The sequence below is a fragment of the Pleurodeles waltl genome, unplaced genomic scaffold (genome assembly GCF_031143425.1).
Source record: "Pleurodeles waltl isolate 20211129_DDA unplaced genomic scaffold, aPleWal1.hap1.20221129 scaffold_91, whole genome shotgun sequence".
NCBI classification, from domain to species: Eukaryota; Metazoa; Chordata; class Amphibia; order Caudata; family Salamandridae; genus Pleurodeles; species Pleurodeles waltl.
In genome coordinates this window covers 63175-83927 of record NW_027150403.1, presented here as the reverse complement: position 1 = coordinate 83927, position 20753 = coordinate 63175, and the positions used below count along the sequence as shown (strand labels likewise).

Below are 20753 nucleotides of genomic sequence, written 5' to 3'. Positions count from 1 at the left end.
AATGCAGGGAAGCGCCGTATTTAGTAGAATACAGCGCACCCCTGTGCTTCCCTCTGCGCCAGCTCTAAATTAGCTGCCGAGCACCAACGCAGCCATCCTTGCGCCATGGTACAAGGATGGCTGCGTGGAGGGGGAAATTGTTTTTGTTCAGGAAGGCACACCTTCCTGCACAACAGAAATCTTCAGTGGCGATATGTTCGTGCAGCACACATAGAAAGAGCAAAAATGAGGAGAAATGAAAACATTTCTGCTCGTTTCTCCACTATAACGACACCCATTGTATGGCGCTTGGATTTTGGCGCTGCCACAGATTTACAAAAACTCGTAAAACTGGAGCAGCATCAAAATGCTATGGTGTTGCAGTAGCCCACCCAGAGCAACGCCCATTGCACGCCCCTTCCAGGGAAAGGGCTGCGTGTGAAGGGGCCGTATTTACAAGGTGGTGTTAAGCCACAAAACGTGGTTGAACGGCGTCTTGTAAATACGGCACAGTACATAGTGCCACCGGGGCGTCACTAAAGATGATGTGCCGGTGGCGATAGGGCCTTGTAAGTCTGGCCCTTTCTTTGCTCAAGGTGTATGTTCTTGGTGAAGGTAGGAAAGCCATTTTCGCTCTCATACCTTCCTTCCTTGGCTGGCTTGACCACAGTAGGCCCAGGCTTCAATGGAAAGGTCAAAAAGGGAGCAACTGACTGCCGTAAGGTGTATCGTCTTCTCTTGGTGAGTTGAGACCGATGCCCTTGGAGCGTAGTACCTCACGATGGTGAGGGATAGACACAGCCTCTTTAATTTCAATTTACCTGTCAGGTGAGGTGGTAAATGCAAATAATGTGATAAATCACAGCAACTTGCTGTTTCTGCCTGGCCTCGAACCAGGGACCTTTCGCGTGTAAGGCGAACGTGATAACCACTACACTATAGAAACAGACATGCCTGCTTACTTGCTTCATGTGGCTATGCATTGGACTGGAACCACTGCACTGGAAACAGACACACCTGCTTTCTTTATGTGGCTATGCTTTGGACTGGAATGCAAGGACTAAGGGACAATATTCATGACGCTCAAAGCTGAGCCTTTCTGACAGGATCTCTTCCTTTGGAAGAAAGGAACTGGGATCACTTTCATTCCAAGAGGTGATTTCAAAACCAGCCCTGCAATTACTTTGGAGAAGCACTGTGCATTTCATGTTCCAACGAGAAGTGCTGCTCCAACACAAAAAAGCAGTTAGAAAGAAATCCCGCACTCCTTCATCATGCCGAACTGCCTCGACACCAGTAGAAAGCATGCAATGCATTCCACCATGGCATCTTACAAGAGTGGAAAGCAGAAATACTCCTGTTTAAAAACAGATCGAACCTATGAAGGCACGCGGGACCTCTCACACCCAAAGCGAGAATCATACCCCTAGACCAACGAGCCTGCTGCTGCAAAAGCCTTTCAAACATCTTCTGAAGTGTCTTTGTGAAAAAGCAGGGCCACTTGGAGACTCTCCTTCTAAGCGTGCCATAGCAATTGATGTTTTGTGCCAAGGGTTTTTTTTTTGCCTCTAGCAAGGCAAGAGGTAGTCAAGAAGCCCTATGCTAGCAAGCTGAACTGTGGCGCTGATGAGAAAAGCAGACCCTTTCTGGTAGTTGTACGCCTCCGCAGGACCTGGGCCCTTAGACTTCCAGACCAGAAGCACTGAAGGGCCTGCCATCTCTTGCGCCTGAGCCAGAGGAGCATGCCTCTTGTATTCAAGCACACTTGCTCGCTCAGTGCTTGATCAGGCTCGATCAGGCGAGATTTATATGAGTGCCTCACAGGCCTGAAACACTCACCTGGGAGACGCGGGGTGGCTGAATTCCCAGAATGGCCTTCGATAGGAAAATCACCTCCTTTCCTCCCGACTCATTTCAGAATTGGGTGAAAATCGCAAGACAGTGTTCAGGGGTGCATGGGTACTGCCTACTCCCAGCTGCCTCTCTGTCTTCTTCATGTTAATTTCAAGTCACAAGGAGGGACCATTGCCATTCTGCTCCGCCCACCTAACCAGGAAACCCAGGTTGAGCTTGTCTGCCTGTTGTTGTTGCAGGGGCAGTGCCTTCTCTGCCCAAAAGTGGCAGGAGAGCCTCACTTCAAACAATGGAATCAACTGCTTAAGTAGAAACCAGCATGGTAGTTACAGTGATAAGGTGCAGCTCTAACAGAAGGCGTGACTGAGATGCCCCTTCCAGAAATACATGGAATGCTGATTGAGGGCCCAGCCGGAGGGTTGGTGGATTTCTTTTCATATGCTACAGCAGCTTGCAAAGATAGTGTTGTGGGGAGCTGGCTGTGCAAGCAGAGGAAGATTTAAGGGCAGAAAATAGACCTATCAGAAGTGCGATTTGAACCCACAACTACATGAGCAAACCAGGATGCTTAGCTTAACTGAAGATCAAGCTCTCTTGAGGCTGCCGCCTTAGACCACTCGGCCATCCTGACAGCTGAGTCTGTGTTTAGGTCTGACTCCTCAGTCTGCACTTGTCGATGCTGCCGCTTGCAATGTTCCTATCAAGGTGACAGGTTTAAAGGCCCCACAATATAACATGGCCAAGAAAAAAAAAAGTAAAAAACAGAATAAGAAACCAGGCACATGCACGACTACGCAAAGATGCAGATAACTTTTTACCGGCCTGCAATAGTAATACAAGTTTTACACAGGTCACAAGTTTTTAAAGGCCATCCCTGAGTGAGACTAAGCTTTTAGGGAGCAAACACAAAAGCAGACACTGCCCATTGTTTCTGCCCAGTCTCGAACCGGGGACCTTTCGCGTGTCAGGCGAACGTGATAACCACTACACTACAGAAACAAGCATGAGGGCTTGACTGAAGGAGCAAAATTCCCCTCATATGTTTGCCCGATTGCCTCTATACTTGATCAGCAGTTGCTCGCAAAGCGAGGAGTAAGTGTGAAAATTGCAGCGTTGTCAGCCAGCAAGCGTACACTCAGATGTACTGAAAAGTCACAGCTGCGGGTAGAGACAAATATCTGATGCCTAAATGCCTGAAACCAGAGCCTGTGAAAGCATCACACAGAGCACACTGAAAGCAAGCAGGAAGGAAGCCAAGGCATGGTGATCCTTTTTTTCTCCTGAGGCTAAAAATATTTTGCACAACAATGCTTTGAGTGGAATGAGGAATCTTCAAGCTTTGTGTATTTTGAGTAAAATTTGTGTGTTTTCTGCTAAAAAGGGTGTGTTGGGGATTTGGACCCGGACACCAACGAGCGAGGGCACAGAAGCACCACTGCTCAGACCCTGCTCCTAGGGTTGAGGGCAGAGAGTGGGCGAATACATCGCAAGGCAAGAAAATGCACATGGTTCTCTCTTCTGCAATATGACTAGAGTCATTTCCATGGTCGTCATCGAACATGACATAAAACGCCTCTATCCTTTAGACCTTTTGGCCCATAATTACAAGAGGATGACTGAGTGAGACGCTCTGCCAAATTTGGCAGCCTCGCACTCAGTCATTTTCAAAATGCAGGGAAGCGCCGTATTTAGTAGAATACAGCGCACCCCTGTGCTTCCCTCTGCGCCAGCTCTAAATTAGCTGCCGAGCACCAACGCAGCCATCCTTGCGCCATGGTACAAGGATGGCTGCGTGGAGGGGGAAATTGTTTTTGTTCAGGAAGGCACACCTTCCTGCACAACAGAAATCTTCAGTGGCGATATGTTCGTGCAGCACACATAGAAAGAGCAAAAATGAGGAGAAATGAAAACATTTCTGCTCGTTTCTCCACTATAACGACACCCATTGTATGGCGCTTGGATTTTGGCGCTGCCACAGATTTACAAAAACTCGTAAAACTGGAGCAGCATCAAAATGCTATGGTGTTGCAGTGGCCCACCCAGAGCAACGCCCATTGCACGCCCCTTCCAGGGAAAGGGCTGCGTGTGAAGGGGCCGTATTTACAAGGTGGTGTTAAGCCACAAAACGTGGTTGAACGGCGTCTTGTAAATACGGCACAGTACATAGTGCCACCGGGGCGTCACTAAAGATGATGTGCCGGTGGCGATAGGGCCTTGTAAGTCTGGCCCTTTCTTTGCTCAAGGTGTATGTTCTTGGTGAAGGTAGGAAAGCCATTTTCGCTCTCATACCTTCCTTCCTTGGCTGGCTTGACCACAGTAGGCCCAGGCTTCAATGGAAAGGTCAAAAAGGGAGCAACTGACTGCCGTAAGGTGTATCGTCTTCTCTTGGTGAGTTGAGACCGATGCCCTTGGAGCGTAGTACCTCACGATGGTGAGGGATAGACACAGCCTCTTTAATTTCAATTTACCTGTCAGGTGAGGTGGTAAATGCAAATAATGTGATAAAGCACAGCAACTTGCTGTTTCTGCCTGGCCTCGAACCAGGGACCTTTCGCGTGTAAGGCGAACGTGATAACCACTACACTATAGAAACAGACATGCCTGCTTACTTGCTTCATGTGGCTATGCATTGGACTGGAACCACTGCACTGGAAACAGACACACCTGCTTTCTTTATGTGGCTATGCTTTGGACTGGAATGCAAGGACTAAGGGACAATATTCATGACGCTCAAAGCTGAGCCTTTCTGACAGGATCTCTTCCTTTGGAAGAAAGGAACTGGGATCACTTTCATTCCAAGAGGTGATTTCAAAACCAGCCCTGCAATTACTTTGGAGAAGCACTGTGCATTTCATGTTCCAACGAGAAGTGCTGCTCCAACACAAAAAAGCAGTTAGAAAGAAATCCCGCACTCCTTCATCATGCCGAACTGCCTCGACACCAGTAGAAAGCATGCAATGCATTCCACCATGGCATCTTACAAGAGTGGAAAGCAGAAATACTCCTGTTTAAAAACAGATCGAACCTATGAAGGCACGCGGGACCTCTCACACCCAAAGCGAGAATCATACCCCTAGACCAACGAGCCTGCTGCTGCAAAAGCCTTTCAAACATCTTCTGAAGTGTCTTTGTGAAAAAGCAGGGCCACTTGGAGACTCTCCTTCTAAGCGTGCCATAGCAATTGATGTTTTGTGCCAAGGGTTTTTTTTTTGCCTCTAGCAAGGCAAGAGGTAGTCAAGAAGCCCTATGCTAGCAAGCTGAACTGTGGCGCTGATGAGAAAAGCAGACCCTTTCTGGTAGTTGTACGCCTCCGCAGGACCTGGGCCCTTAGACTTCCAGACCAGAAGCACTGAAGGGCCTGCCATCTCTTGCGCCTGAGCCAGAGGAGCATGCCTCTTGTATTCAAGCACACTTGCTCGCTCAGTGCTTGATCAGGCTCGATCAGGCGAGATTTATATGAGTGCCTCACAGGCCTGAAACACTCACCTGGGAGACGCGGGGTGGCTGAATTCCCAGAATGGCCTTCGATAGGAAAATCACCTCCTTTCCTCCCGACTCATTTCAGAATTGGGTGAAAATCGCAAGACAGTGTTCAGGGGTGCATGGGTACTGCCTACTCCCAGCTGCCTCTCTGTCTTCTTCATGTTAATTTCAAGTCACAAGGAGGGACCATTGCCATTCTGCTCCGCCCACCTAACCAGGAAACCCAGGTTGAGCTTGTCTGCCTGTTGTTGTTGCAGGGGCAGTGCCTTCTCTGCCCAAAAGTGGCAGGAGAGCCTCACTTCAAACAATGGAATCAACTGCTTAAGTAGAAACCAGCATGGTAGTTACAGTGATAAGGTGCAGCTCTAACAGAAGGCGTGACTGAGATGCCCCTTCCAGAAATACATGGAATGCTGATTGAGGGCCCAGCCGGAGGGTTGGTGGATTTCTTTTCATATGCTACAGCAGCTTGCAAAGATAGTGTTGTGGGGAGCTGGCTGTGCAAGCAGAGGAAGATTTAAGGGCAGAAAATAGACCTATCAGAAGTGCGATTTGAACCCACAACTACATGAGCAAACCAGGATGCTTAGCTTAACTGAAGATCAAGCTCTCTTGAGGCTGCCGCCTTAGACCACTCGGCCATCCTGACAGCTGAGTCTGTGTTTAGGTCTGACTCCTCAGTCTGCACTTGTCGATGCTGCCGCTTGCAATGTTCCTATCAAGGTGACAGGTTTAAAGGCCCCACAATATAACATGGCCAAGAAAAAAAAAAGTAAAAAACAGAATAAGAAACCAGGCACATGCACGACTACGCAAAGATGCAGATAACTTTTTACCGGCCTGCAATAGTAATACAAGTTTTACACAGGTCACAAGTTTTTAAAGGCCATCCCTGAGTGAGACTAAGCTTTTAGGGAGCAAACACAAAAGCAGACACTGCCCATTGTTTCTGCCCGGTCTCGAACCGGGGACCTTTCGCGTGTTAGGCGAACGTGATAACCACTACACTACAGAAACAAGCATGAGGGCTTGACTGAAGGAGCAAAATTCCCCTCATAAGTTTGCCCGATTGCCTCTATACTTGATCAGCAGTTGCTCGCAAAGCGAGGAGTAAGTGTGAAAATTGCAGCGTTGTCAGCCAGCAAGCGTACACTCAGATGTACTGAAAAGTCACAGCTGCGGGTAGAGACAAATATCTGATGCCTAAATGCCTGAAACCAGAGCCTGTGAAAGCATCACACAGAGCACACTGAAAGCAAGCAGGAAGGAAGCCAAGGCATGGTGATCCTTTTTTTCTCCTGAGGCTAAAAATATTTTGCACAACAATGCTTTGAGTGGAATGAGGAATCTTCAAGCTTTGTGTATTTTGAGTAAAATTTGTGTGTTTTCTGCTAAAAAGGGTGTGTTGGGGATTTGGACCCGGACACCAACGAGCGAGGGCACAGAAGCACCACTGCTCAGACCCTGCTCCTAGGGTTGAGGGCAGAGAGTGGGCGAATACATCGCAAGGCAAGAAAATGCACATGGTTCTCTCTTCTGCAATATGACTAGAGTCATTTCCATGGTCGTCATCGAACATGACATAAAACGCCTCTATCCTTTAGACCTTTTGGCCCATAATTACAAGAGGATGACTGAGTGAGACGCTCTGCCAAATTTGGCAGCCTCGCACTCAGTCATTTTCAAAATGCAGGGAAGCGCCGTATTTAGTAGAATACAGCGCACCCCTGTGCTTCCCTCTGCGCCAGCTCTAAATTAGCTGCCGAGCACCAACGCAGCCATCCTTGCGCCATGGTACAAGGATGGCTGCGTGGAGGGGGAAATTGTTTTTGTTCAGGAAGGCACACCTTCCTGCACAACAGAAATCTTCAGTGGCGATATGTTCGTGCAGCACACATAGAAAGAGCAAAAATGAGGAGAAATGAAAACATTTCTGCTCGTTTCTCCACTATAACGACACCCATTGTATGGCGCTTGGATTTTGGCGCTGCCACAGATTTACAAAAACTCGTAAAACTGGAGCAGCATCAAAATGCTATGGTGTTGCAGTGGCCCACCCAGAGCAACGCCCATTGCACGCCCCTTCCAGGGAAAGGGCTGCGTGTGAAGGGGCCGTATTTACAAGGTGGTGTTAAGCCACAAAACGTGGTTGAACGGCGTCTTGTAAATACGGCACAGTACATAGTGCCACCGGGGCGTCACTAAAGATGATGTGCCGGTGGCGATAGGGCCTTGTAAGTCTGGCCCTTTCTTTGCTCAAGGTGTATGTTCTTGGTGAAGGTAGGAAAGCCATTTTCGCTCTCATACCTTCCTTCCTTGGCTGGCTTGACCACAGTAGGCCCAGGCTTCAATGGAAAGGTCAAAAAGGGAGCAACTGACTGCCGTAAGGTGTATCGTCTTCTCTTGGTGAGTTGAGACCGATGCCCTTGGAGCGTAGTACCTCACGATGGTGAGGGATAGACACAGCCTCTTTAATTTCAATTTACCTGTCAGGTGAGGTGGTAAATGCAAATAATGTGATAAATCACAGCAACTTGCTGTTTCTGCCTGGCCTCGAACCAGGGACCTTTCGCGTGTAAGGCGAACGTGATAACCACTACACTATAGAAACAGACATGCCTGCTTACTTGCTTCATGTGGCTATGCATTGGACTGGAACCACTGCACTGGAAACAGACACACCTGCTTTCTTTATGTGGCTATGCTTTGGACTGGAATGCAAGGACTAAGGGACAATATTCATGACGCTCAAAGCTGAGCCTTTCTGACAGGATCTCTTCCTTTGGAAGAAAGGAACTGGGATCACTTTCATTCCAAGAGGTGATTTCAAAACCAGCCCTGCAATTACTTTGGAGAAGCACTGTGCATTTCATGTTCCAACGAGAAGTGCTGCTCCAACACAAAAAAGCAGTTAGAAAGAAATCCCGCACTCCTTCATCATGCCGAACTGCCTCGACACCAGTAGAAAGCATGCAATGCATTCCACCATGGCATCTTACAAGAGTGGAAAGCAGAAATACTCCTGTTTAAAAACAGATCGAACCTATGAAGGCACGCGGGACCTCTCACACCCAAAGCGAGAATCATACCCCTAGACCAACGAGCCTGCTGCTGCAAAAGCCTTTCAAACATCTTCTGAAGTGTCTTTGTGAAAAAGCAGGGCCACTTGGAGACTCTCCTTCTAAGCGTGCCATAGCAATTGATGTTTTGTGCCAAGGGTTTTTTTTTTGCCTCTAGCAAGGCAAGAGGTAGTCAAGAAGCCCTATGCTAGCAAGCTGAACTGTGGCGCTGATGAGAAAAGCAGACCCTTTCTGGTAGTTGTACGCCTCCGCAGGACCTGGGCCCTTAGACTTCCAGACCAGAAGCACTGAAGGGCCTGCCATCTCTTGCGCCTGAGCCAGAGGAGCATGCCTCTTGTATTCAAGCACACTTGCTCGCTCAGTGCTTGATCAGGCTCGATCAGGCGAGATTTATATGAGTGCCTCACAGGCCTGAAACACTCACCTGGGAGACGCGGGGTGGCTGAATTCCCAGAATGGCCTTCGATAGGAAAATCACCTCCTTTCCTCCCGACTCATTTCAGAATTGGGTGAAAATCGCAAGACAGTGTTCAGGGGTGCATGGGTACTGCCTACTCCCAGCTGCCTCTCTGTCTTCTTCATGTTAATTTCAAGTCACAAGGAGGGACCATTGCCATTCTGCTCCGCCCACCTAACCAGGAAACCCAGGTTGAGCTTGTCTGCCTGTTGTTGTTGCAGGGGCAGTGCCTTCTCTGCCCAAAAGTGGCAGGAGAGCCTCACTTCAAACAATGGAATCAACTGCTTAAGTAGAAACCAGCATGGTAGTTACAGTGATAAGGTGCAGCTCTAACAGAAGGCGTGACTGAGATGCCCCTTCCAGAAATACATGGAATGCTGATTGAGGGCCCAGCCGGAGGGTTGGTGGATTTCTTTTCATATGCTACAGCAGCTTGCAAAGATAGTGTTGTGGGGAGCTGGCTGTGCAAGCAGAGGAAGATTTAAGGGCAGAAAATAGACCTATGAGAAGTGCGATATGAACCCACAACTACATGAGCAAACCAGGATGCTTAGCTTAACTGAAGATCAAGCTCTCTTGAGGCTGCCGCCTTAGACCACTCGGCCATCCTGACAGCTGAGTCTGTGTTTAGGTCTGACTCCTCAGTCTGCACTTGTCGATGCTGCCGCTTGCAATGTTCCTATCAAGGTGACAGGTTTAAAGGCCCCACAATATAACATGGCCAAGAAAAAAAAAAGTAAAAAACAGAATAAGAAACCAGGCACATGCACGACTACGCAAAGATGCAGATAACTTTTTACCGGCCTGCAATAGTAATACAAGTTTTACACAGGTCACAAGTTTTTAAAGGCCATCCCTGAGTGAGACTAAGCTTTTAGGGAGCAAACACAAAAGCAGACACTGCCCATTGTTTCTGCCCGGTCTCGAACCGGGGACCTTTCGCGTGTTAGGCGAACGTGATAACCACTACACTACAGAAACAAGCATGAGGGCTTGACTGAAGGAGCAAAATTCCCCTCATATGTTTGCCCGATTGCCTCTATACTTGATCAGCAGTTGCTCGCAAAGCGAGGAGTAAGTGTGAAAATTGCAGCGTTGTCAGCCAGCAAGCGTACACTCAGATGTACTGAAAAGTCACAGCTGCGGGTAGAGACAAATATCTGATGCCTAAATGCCTGAAACCAGAGCCTGTGAAAGCATCACACAGAGCACACTGAAAGCAAGCAGGAAGGAAGCCAAGGCATGGTGATCCTTTTTTTCTCCTGAGGCTAAAAATATTTTGCACAACAATGCTTTGAGTGGAATGAGGAGTCTTCAAGCTTTGTGTATTTTGAGTAAACTTTGTGTGTTTTCTGCTAAAAAGGGTGTGTTGGGGATTTGGACCCGGACACCAACGAGCGAGGGCACAGAAGCACCACTGCTCAGACCCTGCTCCTAGGGTTGAGGGCAGAGAGTGGGCGAATACATCGCAAGGCAAGAAAATGCACATGGTTCTCTCTTCTGCAATATGACTAGAGTCATTTCCATGGTCGTCATCGAACATGACATAAAACGCCTCTATCCTTTAGACCTTTTGGCCCATAATTACAAGAGGATGACTGAGTGAGACGCTCTGCCAAATTTGGCAGCCTCGCACTCAGTCATTTTCAAAATGCAGGGAAGCGCCGTATTTAGTAGAATACAGCGCACCCCTGTGCTTCCCTCTGCGCCAGCTCTAAATTAGCTGCCGAGCACCAACGCAGCCATCCTTGCGCCATGGTACAAGGATGGCTGCGTGGAGGGGGAAATTGTTTTTGTTCAGGAAGGCACACCTTCCTGCACAACAGAAATCTTCAGTGGCGATATGTTCGTGCAGCACACATAGAAAGAGCAAAAATGAGGAGAAATGAAAACATTTCTGCTCGTTTCTCCACTATAACGACACCCATTGTATGGCGCTTGGATTTTGGCGCTGCCACAGATTTACAAAAACTCGTAAAACTGGAGCAGCATCAAAATGCTATGGTGTTGCAGTGGCCCACCCAGAGCAACGCCCATTGCACGCCCCTTCCAGGGAAAGGGCTGCGTGTGAAGGGGCCGTATTTACAAGGTGGTGTTAAGCCACAAAACGTGGTTGAACGGCGTCTTGTAAATACGGCACAGTACATAGTGCCACCGGGGCGTCACTAAAGATGATGTGCCGGTGGCGATAGGGCCTTGTAAGTCTGGCCCTTTCTTTGCTCAAGGTGTATGTTCTTGGTGAAGGTAGGAAAGCCATTTTCGCTCTCATACCTTCCTTCCTTGGCTGGCTTGACCACAGTAGGCCCAGGCTTCAATGGAAAGGTCAAAAAGGGAGCAACTGACTGCCGTAAGGTGTATCGTCTTCTCTTGGTGAGTTGAGACCGATGCCCTTGGAGCGTAGTACCTCACGATGGTGAGGGATAGACACAGCCTCTTTAATTTCAATTTACCTGTCAGGTGAGGTGGTAAATGCAAATAATGTGATAAAGCACAGCAACTTGCTGTTTCTGCCTGGCCTCGAACCAGGGACCTTTCGCGTGTAAGGCGAACGTGATAACCACTACACTATAGAAACAGACATGCCTGCTTACTTGCTTCATGTGGCTATGCATTGGACTGGAACCACTGCACTGGAAACAGACACACCTGCTTTCTTTATGTGGCTATGCTTTGGACTGGAATGCAAGGACTAAGGGACAATATTCATGACGCTCAAAGCTGAGCCTTTCTGACAGGATCTCTTCCTTTGGAAGAAAGGAACTGGGATCACTTTCATTCCAAGAGGTGATTTCAAAACCAGCCCTGCAATTACTTTGGAGAAGCACTGTGCATTTCATGTTCCAACGAGAAGTGCTGCTCCAACACAAAAAAGCAGTTAGAAAGAAATCCCGCACTCCTTCATCATGCCGAACTGCCTCGACACCAGTAGAAAGCATGCAATGCATTCCACCATGGCATCTTACAAGAGTGGAAAGCAGAAATACTCCTGTTTAAAAACAGATCGAACCTATGAAGGCACGGGCTCGTCCGGGATTTGAACCCGGGACCTCTCACACCCAAAGCGAGAATCATACCCCTAGACCAACGAGCCTGCTGCTGCAAAAGCCTTTCAAACATCTTCTGAAGTGTCTTTGTGAAAAAGCAGGGCCACTTGGAGACTCTCCTTCTAAGCGTGCCATAGCAATTGATGTTTTGTGCCAAGGGTTTTTTTTTTGCCTCTAGCAAGGCAAGAGGTAGTCAAGAAGCCCTATGCTAGCAAGCTGAACTGTGGCGCTGATGAGAAAAGCAGACCCTTTCTGGTAGTTGTACGCCTCCGCAGGACCTGGGCCCTTAGACTTCCAGACCAGAAGCACTGAAGGGCCTGCCATCTCTTGCGCCTGAGCCAGAGGAGCATGCCTCTTGTATTCAAGCACACTTGCTCGCTCAGTGCTTGATCAGGCTCGATCAGGCGAGATTTATATGAGTGCCTCACAGGCCTGAAACACTCACCTGGGAGACGCGGGGTGGCTGAATTCCCAGAATGGCCTTCGATAGGAAAATCACCTCCTTTCCTCCCGACTCATTTCAGAATTGGGTGAAAATCGCAAGACAGTGTTCAGGGGTGCATGGGTACTGCCTACTCCCAGCTGCCTCTCTGTCTTCTTCATGTTAATTTCAAGTCACAAGGAGGGACCATTGCCATTCTGCTCCGCCCACCTAACCAGGAAACCCAGGTTGAGCTTGTCTGCCTGTTGTTGTTGCAGGGGCAGTGCCTTCTCTGCCCAAAAGTGGCAGGAGAGCCTCACTTCAAACAATGGAATCAACTGCTTAAGTAGAAACCAGCATGGTAGTTACAGTGATAAGGTGCAGCTCTAACAGAAGGCGTGACTGAGATGCCCCTTCCAGAAATACATGGAATGCTGATTGAGGGCCCAGCCGGAGGGTTGGTGGATTTCTTTTCATATGCTACAGCAGCTTGCAAAGATAGTGTTGTGGGGAGCTGGCTGTGCAAGCAGAGGAAGATTTAAGGGCAGAAAATAGACCTATGAGAAGTGCGATATGAACCCACAACTACATGAGCAAACCAGGATGCTTAGCTTAACTGAAGATCAAGCTCTCTTGAGGCTGCCGCCTTAGACCACTCGGCCATCCTGACAGCTGAGTCTGTGTTTAGGTCTGACTCCTCAGTCTGCACTTGTCGATGCTGCCGCTTGCAATGTTCCTATCAAGGTGACAGGTTTAAAGGCCCCACAATATAACATGGCCAAGAAAAAAAAAAGTAAAAAACAGAATAAGAAACCAGGCACATGCACGACTACGCAAAGATGCAGATAACTTTTTACCGGCCTGCAATAGTAATACAAGTTTTACACAGGTCACAAGTTTTTAAAGGCCATCCCTGAGTGAGACTAAGCTTTTAGGGAGCAAACACAAAAGCAGACACTGCCCATTGTTTCTGCCCGGTCTCGAACCTGGGACCTTTCACGTGTTAGGCGAACGTGATAACCACTACACTACAGAAACAAGCATGAGGGCTTGACTGAAGGAGCAAAATTCCCCTCATATGTTTGCCCGATTGCCTCTATACTTGATCAGCAGTTGCTCGCAAAGCGAGGAGTAAGTGTGAAAATTGCAGCGTTGTCAGCCAGCAAGCGTACACTCAGATGTACTGAAAAGTCACAGCTGCGGGTAGAGACAAATATCTGATGCCTAAATGCCTGAAACCAGAGCCTGTGAAAGCATCACACAGAGCACACTGAAAGCAAGCAGGAAGGAAGCCAAGGCATGGTGATCCTTTTTTTCTCCTGAGGCTAAAAATATTTTGCACAACAATGCTTTGAGTGGAATGAGGAATCTTCAAGCTTTGTGTATTTTGAGTAAAATTTGTGTGTTTTCTGCTAAAAAGGGTGTGTTGGGGATTTGGACCCGGACACCAACGAGCGAGGGCACAGAAGCACCACTGCTCAGACCCTGCTCCTAGGGTTGAGGGCAGAGAGTGGGCGAATACATCGCAAGGCAAGAAAATGCACATGGTTCTCTCTTCTGCAATATGACTAGAGTCATTTCCATGGTCGTCATCGAACATGACATAAAACGCCTCTATCCTTTAGACCTTTTGGCCCATAATTACAAGAGGATGACTGAGTGAGACGCTCTGCCAAATTTGGCAGCCTCGCACTCAGTCATTTTCAAAATGCAGGGAAGCGCCGTATTTAGTAGAATACAGCGCACCCCTGTGCTTCCCTCTGCGCCAGCTCTAAATTAGCTGCCGAGCACCAACGCAGCCATCCTTGCGCCATGGTACAAGGATGGCTGCGTGGAGGGGGAAATTGTTTTTGTTCAGGAAGGCACACCTTCCTGCACAACAGAAATCTTCAGTGGCGATATGTTCGTGCAGCACACATAGAAAGAGCAAAAATGAGGAGAAATGAAAACATTTCTGCTCGTTTCTCCACTATAACGACACCCATTGTATGGCGCTTGGATTTTGGCGCTGCCACAGATTTACAAAAACTCGTAAAACTGGAGCAGCATCAAAATGCTATGGTGTTGCAGTGGCCCACCCAGAGCAACGCCCATTGCACGCCCCTTCCAGGGAAAGGGCTGCGTGTGAAGGGGCCGTATTTACAAGGTGGTGTTAAGCCACAAAACGTGGTTGAACGGCGTCTTGTAAATACGGCACAGTACATAGTGCCACCGGGGCGTCACTAAAGATGATGTGCCGGTGGCGATAGGGCCTTGTAAGTCTGGCCCTTTCTTTGCTCAAGGTGTATGTTCTTGGTGAAGGTAGGAAAGCCATTTTCGCTCTCATACCTTCCTTCCTTGGCTGGCTTGACCACAGTAGGCCCAGGCTTCAATGGAAAGGTCAAAAAGGGAGCAACTGACTGCCGTAAGGTGTATCGTCTTCTCTTGGTGAGTTGAGACCGATGCCCTTGGAGCGTAGTACCTCACGATGGTGAGGGATAGACACAGCCTCTTTAATTTCAATTTACCTGTCAGGTGAGGTGGTAAATGCAAATAATGTGATAAATCACAGCAACTTGCTGTTTCTGCCTGGCCTCGAACCAGGGACCTTTCGCGTGTAAGGCGAACGTGATAACCACTACACTATAGAAACAGACATGCCTGCTTACTTGCTTCATGTGGCTATGCATTGGACTGGAACCACTGCACTGGAAACAGACACACCTGCTTTCTTTATGTGGCTATGCTTTGGACTGGAATGCAAGGACTAAGGGACAATATTCATGACGCTCAAAGCTGAGCCTTTCTGACAGGATCTCTTCCTTTGGAAGAAAGGAACTGGGATCACTTTCATTCCAAGAGGTGATTTCAAAACCAGCCCTGCAATTACTTTGGAGAAGCACTGTGCATTTCATGTTCCAACGAGAAGTGCTGCTCCAACACAAAAAAGCAGTTAGAAAGAAATCCCGCACTCCTTCATCATGCCGAACTGCCTCGACACCAGTAGAAAGCATGCAATGCATTCCACCATGGCATCTTACAAGAGTGGAAAGCAGAAATACTCCTGTTTAAAAACAGATCGAACCTATGAAGGCACGCGGGACCTCTCACACCCAAAGCGAGAATCATACCCCTAGACCAACGAGCCTGCTGCTGCAAAAGCCTTTCAAACATCTTCTGAAGTGTCTTTGTGAAAAAGCAGGGCCACTTGGAGACTCTCCTTCTAAGCGTGCCATAGCAATTGATGTTTTGTGCCAAGGGTTTTTTTTTTGCCTCTAGCAAGGCAAGAGGTAGTCAAGAAGCCCTATGCTAGCAAGCTGAACTGTGGCGCTGATGAGAAAAGCAGACCCTTTCTGGTAGTTGTACGCCTCCGCAGGACCTGGGCCCTTAGACTTCCAGACCAGAAGCACTGAAGGGCCTGCCATCTCTTGCGCCTGAGCCAGAGGAGCATGCCTCTTGTATTCAAGCACACTTGCTCGCTCAGTGCTTGATCAGGCTCGATCAGGCGAGATTTATATGAGTGCCTCACAGGCCTGAAACACTCACCTGGGAGACGCGGGGTGGCTGAATTCCCAGAATGGCCTTCGATAGGAAAATCACCTCCTTTCCTCCCGACTCATTTCAGAATTGGGTGAAAATCGCAAGACAGTGTTCAGGGGTGCATGGGTACTGCCTACTCCCAGCTGCCTCTCTGTCTTCTTCATGTTAATTTCAAGTCACAAGGAGGGACCATTGCCATTCTGCTCCGCCCACCTAACCAGGAAACCCAGGTTGAGCTTGTCTGCCTGTTGTTGTTGCAGGGGCAGTGCCTTCTCTGCCCAAAAGTGGCAGGAGAGCCTCACTTCAAACAATGGAATCAACTGCTTAAGTAGAAACCAGCATGGTAGTTACAGTGATAAGGTGCAGCTCTAACAGAAGGCGTGACTGAGATGCCCCTTCCAGAAATACATGGAATGCTGATTGAGGGCCCAGCCGGAGGGTTGGTGGATTTCTTTTCATATGCTACAGCAGCTTGCAAAGATAGTGTTGTGGGGAGCTGGCTGTGCAAGCAGAGGAAGATTTAAGGGCAGAAAATAGACCTATCAGAAGTGCGATTTGAACCCACAACTACATGAGCAAACCAGGATGCTTAGCTTAACTGAAGATCAAGCTCTCTTGAGGCTGCCGCCTTAGACCACTCGGCCATCCTGACAGCTGAGTCTGTGTTTAGGTCTGACTCCTCAGTCTGCACTTGTCGATGCTGCCGCTTGCAATGTTCCTATCAAGGTGACAGGTTTAAAGGCCCCACAATATAACATGGCCAAGAAAAAAAAAAGTAAAAAACAGAATAAGAAACCAGGCACATGCACGACTACGCAAAGATGCAGATAACTTTTTACCGGCCTGCAATAGTAATACAAGTTTTACACAGGTCACAAGTTTTTAAAGGCCATCCCTGAGTGAGACTAAGCTTTTAGGGAGCAAACACAAAAGCAGACACTGCCCATTGTTTCTGCCCGGTCTCGAACCGGGGACCTTTCGCGTGTTAGGCGAACGTGATAACCACTACACTACAGAAACAAGCATGAGGGCTTGACTGAAGGAGCAAAATTCCCCTCATAAGTTTGCCCGATTGCCTCTATACTTGATCAGCAGTTGCTCGCAAAGCGAGGAGTAAGTGTGAAAATTGCAGCGTTGTCAGCCAGCAAGCGTACACTCAGATGTACTGAAAAGTCACAGCTGCGGGTAGAGACAAATATCTGATGCCTAAATGCCTGAAACCAGAGCCTGTGAAAGCATCACACAGAGCACACTGAAAGCAAGCAGGAAGGAAGCCAAGGCATGGTGATCCTTTTTTTCTCCTGAGGCTAAAAATATTTTGCACAACAATGCTTTGAGTGGAATGAGGAATCTTCAAGCTTTGTGTATTTTGAGTAAAATTTGTGTGTTTTCTGCTAAAAAGGGTGTGTTGGGGATTTGGACCCGGACACCAACGAGCGAGGGCACAGAAGCACCACTGCTCAGACCCTGCTCCTAGGGTTGAGGGCAGAGAGTGGGCGAATACATCGCAAGGCAAGAAAATGCACATGGTTCTCTCTTCTGCAATATGACTAGAGTCATTTCCATGGTCGTCATCGAACATGACATAAAACGCCTCTATCCTTTAGACCTTTTGGCCCATAATTACAAGAGGATGACTGAGTGAGACGCTCTGCCAAATTTGGCAGCCTCGCACTCAGTCATTTTCAAAATGCAGGGAAGCGCCGTATTTAGTAGAATACAGCGCACCCCTGTGCTTCCCTCTGCGCCAGCTCTAAATTAGCTGCCGAGCACCAACGCAGCCATCCTTGCGCCATGGTACAAGGATGGCTGCGTGGAGGGGGAAATTGTTTTTGTTCAGGAAGGCACACCTTCCTGCACAACAGAAATCTTCAGTGGCGATATGTTCGTGCAGCACACATAGAAAGAGCAAAAATGAGGAGAAATGAAAACATTTCTGCTCGTTTCTCCACTATAACGACACCCATTGTATGGCGCTTGGATTTTGGCGCTGCCACAGATTTACAAAAACTCGTAAAACTGGAGCAGCATCAAAATGCTATGGTGTTGCAGTGGCCCACCCAGAGCAACGCCCATTGCACGCCCCTTCCAGGGAAAGGGCTGCGTGTGAAGGGGCCGTATTTACAAGGTGGTGTTAAGCCACAAAACGTGGTTGAACGGCGTCTTGTAAATACGGCACAGTACATAGTGCCACCGGGGCGTCACTAAAGATGATGTGCCGGTGGCGATAGGGCCTTGTAAGTCTGGCCCTTTCTTTGCTCAAGGTGTATGTTCTTGGTGAAGGTAGGAAAGCCATTTTCGCTCTCATACCTTCCTTCCTTGGCTGGCTTGACCACAGTAGGCCCAGGCTTCAATGGAAAGGTCAAAAAGGGAGCAACTGACTGCCGTAAGGTGTATCGTCTTCTCTTGGTGAGTTGAGACCGATGCCCTTGGAGCGTAGTACCTCACGATGGTGAGGGATAGACACAGCCTCTTTAATTTCAATTTACCTGTCAGGTGAGGTGGTAAATGCAAATAATGTGATAAATCACAGCAACTTGCTGTTTCTGCCTGGCCTCGAACCAGGGACCTTTCGCGTGTAAGGCGAACGTGATAACCACTACACTATAGAAACAGACATGCCTGCTTACTTGCTTCATGTGGCTATGCATTGGACTGGAACCACTGCACTGGAAACAGACACACCTGCTTTCTTTATGTGGCTATGCTTTGGACTGGAATGCAAGGACTAAGGGACAATATTCATGACGCTCAAAGCTGAGCCTTTCTGACAGGATCTCTTCCTTTGGAAGAAAGGAACTGGGATCACTTTCATTCCAAGAGGTGATTTCAAAACCAGCCCTGCAATTACTTTGGAGAAGCACTGTGCATTTCATGTTCCAACGAGAAGTGCTGCTCCAACACAAAAAAGCAGTTAGAAAGAAATCCCGCACTCCTTCATCATGCCGAACTGCCTCGACACCAGTAGAAAGCATGCAATGCATTCCACCATGGCATCTTACAAGAGTGGAAAGCAGAAATACTCCTGTTTAAAAACAGATCGAACCTATGAAGGCACGCGGGACCTCTCACACCCAAAGCGAGAATCATACCCCTAGACCAACGAGCCTGCTGCTGCAAAAGCCTTTCAAACATCTTCTGAAGTGTCTTTGTGAAAAAGCAGGGCCACTTGGAGACTCTCCTTCTAAGCGTGCCATAGCAATTGATGTTTTGTGCCAAGGGTTTTTTTTTTGCCTCTAGCAAGGCAAGAGGTAGTCAAGAAGCCCTATGCTAGCAAGCTGAACTGTGGCGCTGATGAGAAAAGCAGACCCTTTCTGGTAGTTGTACGCCTCCGCAGGACCTGGGCCCTTAGACTTCCAGACCAGAAGCACTGAAGGGCCTGCCATCTCTTGCGCCTGAGCCAGAGGAGCATGCCTCTTGTATTCAAGCACACTTGCTCGCTCAGTGCTTGATCAGGCTCGATCAGGCGAGATTTATATGAGTGCCTCACAGGCCTGAAACACTCACCTGGGAGACGCGGGGTGGCTGAATTCCCAGAATGGCCTTCGATAGGAAAATCACCTCCTTTCCTCCCGACTCATTTCAGAATTGGGTGAAAATCGCAAGACAGTGTTCAGGGGTGCATGGGTACTGCCTACTCCCAGCTGCCTCTCTGTCTTCTTCATGTTAATTTCAAGTCACAAGGAGGGACCATTGCCATTCTGCTCCGCCCACCTAACCAGGAAACCCAGGTTGAGCTTGTCTGCCTGTTGTTGTTGCAGGGGCAGTGCCTTCTCTGCCCAAAAGTGGCAGGAGAGCCTCACTTCAAACAATGGAATCAACTGCTTAAGTAGAAACCAGCATGGTAGTTACAGTGATAAGGTGCAGCTCTAACAGAAGGCGTGACTGAGATGCCCCTTCCAGAAATACATGGAATGCTGATTGAGGGCCCAGCCGGAGGGTTGGTGGATTTCTTTTCATATGCTACAGCAGCTTGCAAAGATAGTGTTGTGGGGAGCTGGCTGTGCAAGCAGAGGAAGATTTAAGGGCAGAAAATAGACCTATGAGAAGTGCGATATGAACCCACAACTACATGAGCAAACCAGGATGCTTAGCTTAACTGAAGATCAAGCTCTCTTGAGGCTGCCGCCTTAGACCACTCGGCCATCCTGACAGCTGAGTCTGTGTTTAGGTCTGACTCCTCAGTCTGCACTTGTCGATGCTGCCGCTTGCAATGTTCCTATCAAGGTGACAGGTTTAAAGGCCCCACAATATAACATGGCCAAGAAAAAAAAAAGTAAAAAACAGAATAAGAAACCAGGCACATGCACGACTACGCAAAGATGCAGATAACTTTTTACCGGCCTGCAATAGTAATACAAGTTTTACACAGGTCACAAGTTTTTAAAGGCCATCCCTGAGTGAGACTAAGCTTTTAGGGAGCAAACACAAAAGCAGACACTGCCCATTGTTTCTGCCCGGTCTCGAACCGGGGACCTTTCGCGTGTTAGGCGAACGTGATAACCACTACACTACAGAAACAAGCATGAGGGCTTGACTGAAGGAGCAAAATTCCCCTCATATGTTTGCCCGATTGCCTCTATACTTGATCAGCAGTTGCTCGCAAAGCGAGGAGTAAGTGTGAAAATTGCAGCGTTGTCAGCCAGCAAGCGTACACTCAGATGTACTGAAAAGTCACAGCTGCGGGTAGAGACAAATATCTGATGCCTAAATGCCTGAAACCAGAGCCTGTGAAAGCATCACACAGAGCACACTGAAAGCAAGCAGGAAGGAAGCCAAGGCATGGTGATCCTTTTTTTCTCCTGAGGCTAAAAATATTTTGCACAACAATGCTTTGAGTGGAATGAGGAGTCTTCAAGCTTTGTGTATTTTGAGTAAACTTTGTGTGTTTTCTGCTAAAAAGGGTGTGTTGGGGA

The 20753-nt window shown here is 48.3% G+C and overlaps 12 non-coding genes across 12 annotated transcripts; all 12 read right to left on the bottom strand.

The window, feature by feature from the left end:
• Window positions 1–852: 852 nt before the first annotated feature.
• TRNAV-UAC (transfer RNA valine (anticodon UAC)) lies at window positions 853–925 on the bottom strand. The gene has a single exon. It is a non-coding gene; the product is annotated as a tRNA-Val (tRNA).
• Window positions 926–2759: 1834 nt separating this feature from the next.
• On the bottom strand, window positions 2760–2832 carry TRNAV-GAC (transfer RNA valine (anticodon GAC)). The gene has a single exon. It is a non-coding gene; the product is annotated as a tRNA-Val (tRNA).
• Window positions 2833–4353: 1521 nt separating this feature from the next.
• On the bottom strand, window positions 4354–4426 carry TRNAV-UAC (transfer RNA valine (anticodon UAC)). Its single transcript has one exon. It is a non-coding gene; the product is annotated as a tRNA-Val (tRNA).
• A 1834-nt stretch (window positions 4427–6260) lies between these two features.
• On the bottom strand, window positions 6261–6333 carry TRNAV-AAC (transfer RNA valine (anticodon AAC)). The gene has a single exon. It is a non-coding gene; the product is annotated as a tRNA-Val (tRNA).
• Window positions 6334–7854: 1521 nt separating this feature from the next.
• On the bottom strand, window positions 7855–7927 carry TRNAV-UAC (transfer RNA valine (anticodon UAC)). Its single transcript has one exon. It is a non-coding gene; the product is annotated as a tRNA-Val (tRNA).
• Window positions 7928–9761: 1834 nt separating this feature from the next.
• On the bottom strand, window positions 9762–9834 carry TRNAV-AAC (transfer RNA valine (anticodon AAC)). Its single transcript has one exon. It is a non-coding gene; the product is annotated as a tRNA-Val (tRNA).
• Window positions 9835–11355: 1521 nt separating this feature from the next.
• TRNAV-UAC (transfer RNA valine (anticodon UAC)) lies at window positions 11356–11428 on the bottom strand. Its single transcript has one exon. It is a non-coding gene; the product is annotated as a tRNA-Val (tRNA).
• Window positions 11429–11872: 444 nt separating this feature from the next.
• Window positions 11873–11944, bottom strand: TRNAP-UGG (transfer RNA proline (anticodon UGG)). Its single transcript has one exon. It is a non-coding gene; the product is annotated as a tRNA-Pro (tRNA).
• A 2933-nt stretch (window positions 11945–14877) lies between these two features.
• TRNAV-UAC (transfer RNA valine (anticodon UAC)) lies at window positions 14878–14950 on the bottom strand. Its single transcript has one exon. It is a non-coding gene; the product is annotated as a tRNA-Val (tRNA).
• A 1834-nt stretch (window positions 14951–16784) lies between these two features.
• TRNAV-AAC (transfer RNA valine (anticodon AAC)) lies at window positions 16785–16857 on the bottom strand. Its single transcript has one exon. It is a non-coding gene; the product is annotated as a tRNA-Val (tRNA).
• Window positions 16858–18378: 1521 nt separating this feature from the next.
• On the bottom strand, window positions 18379–18451 carry TRNAV-UAC (transfer RNA valine (anticodon UAC)). The gene has a single exon. It is a non-coding gene; the product is annotated as a tRNA-Val (tRNA).
• Window positions 18452–20285: 1834 nt separating this feature from the next.
• On the bottom strand, window positions 20286–20358 carry TRNAV-AAC (transfer RNA valine (anticodon AAC)). Its single transcript has one exon. It is a non-coding gene; the product is annotated as a tRNA-Val (tRNA).
• Between the last annotated feature and the right edge of the window lie 395 nt (window positions 20359–20753).